The 1,425-nt window shown below is 39.6% G+C and overlaps 1 long non-coding RNA gene across 1 annotated transcript; it reads right to left on the reverse strand.

Annotated features, from left to right (window-relative positions):
• Positions 1-15: 15 nt before the first annotated feature.
• On the reverse strand, positions 16-1,174 carry LOC107580576 (uncharacterized). Its single transcript, XR_001608664.1, has 3 exons — positions 1,073-1,174; positions 925-999; positions 16-413 (listed from the first exon to the last, which is right to left on the reverse strand). It is a non-coding gene; the product is annotated as an uncharacterized lncRNA (long non-coding RNA).
• Positions 1,175-1,425: the final 251 nt, after the last annotated feature.

A 1,425-nucleotide genomic window follows, 5' to 3' on the forward strand; every position in this document is an offset into this window, starting at 1 on the left:
ACTCACACACACACACACACACACACAGACACTCACTCACACACAACACTCTCACACACACGCACGCACGCACACACAGAGTGGTGTAAAACCTGCAGTTTCTCACAGTCAACACTGCACTGATGAATTGAATATTATTATTGAGTTATTTACACACAGCAGCTCTTCATCATCAGTCTCTTCATCTCTTCATTCGTCTGCAGAATTGAATCATGTTGATTATCAGCTGCTCTGATTCGGATTAATTTCCCAACACTCTCTGACCTTTAAACCACTACTAACGGTGAACTCGAGGAGATAAAGCGGAGACTCATCATCGTTTGGCTCGTTTTGAAGGTGGTTCGTCAGATTTCTGTGCTCCACGTGTGCGAGGAAGAGCAGGACTGGAGTCACGCTTGCATCCCCTCACCGATCTGAGACACAGAGAGAGACAGTTCACTCACACACTGCAGGAATGTTTATGATCTACTACTGCTAAAGATCACACTGCATCAGACACTGTAACCCATAATGCAAAGCGCATGACCTGTTCTTTCATTTCCAGTGTGACAAATGAACAGTAAGTGATGTCTTTCTTGACTCATTATTGGATCAGACTCACAAAGTTCAGACATTTTTACACAAAACTGAGTCAAAATTCTAAATATCTGTATTCACCAGCTGATACCTGAACACCACTCACTGAATTACATTAAATATGAAGCATGAGGCCATGTGACAGTTCAGCAAACTACTGTTTGAACAACTTAAATTAGAGCAATTAATACAGTACTACAACTGTACTATAATGAGTAAGAAAAAAGAATAGATTTAAAAATAGATAAATAAACACAGCACTAATGAGGCTCTATCTAAGCAGACGGTGTGTAGTACACTAGTCTTCATTCTGAACTTTGTCAAACAGTATTTCTCAGATGTACAGACCGTGTGTTCGGGGAGTTTTCCTCTTTCCCGCTGAGTTTACTGACAGCTCGAGTGGACGGTTTGCTGGGTTTATTCCTGAAAACAAACGAGAGAGATGAGTCTTCATTGGCTGAGCCGTGAGCATCGCAGCATCAGACGTCTGTCGTACTTCTCTGCCTCCAGACGAGACGCGGCGCGGGTCGTCGCTCTGCTTCGGGTCTCTTCTTCATCATCCTCTTTCTCTCCGTCTCTTTTATCTGAGGCTCCTGTGTCTGTGAACGAGAGAACAGACTGAAAATCCTGTAGAGCAGCGACTGAAGAAAATATTAATGCAATGTAATTACTACAATGAAATTGATAATTAAAATAAGTAAAAAAAAATTTTTTATTATAGTACACTATGACAGGGCTATAATAAGAAATAAACATAATAGTGTAATAAAAAATGTAATTAAACCGATTTAAAACATACATGAATGAATTAATAAAATTAAAAAAAAGCAAACAAATGACAAAAAAAAT

Source organism: Sinocyclocheilus grahami, unplaced genomic scaffold (assembly GCF_001515645.1).
Source record: "Sinocyclocheilus grahami isolate Dianchi unplaced genomic scaffold, SAMN03320097.WGS_v1.1 scaffold36538.1, whole genome shotgun sequence".
Classification (NCBI taxonomy): domain Eukaryota; kingdom Metazoa; phylum Chordata; class Actinopteri; order Cypriniformes; family Cyprinidae; genus Sinocyclocheilus; species Sinocyclocheilus grahami.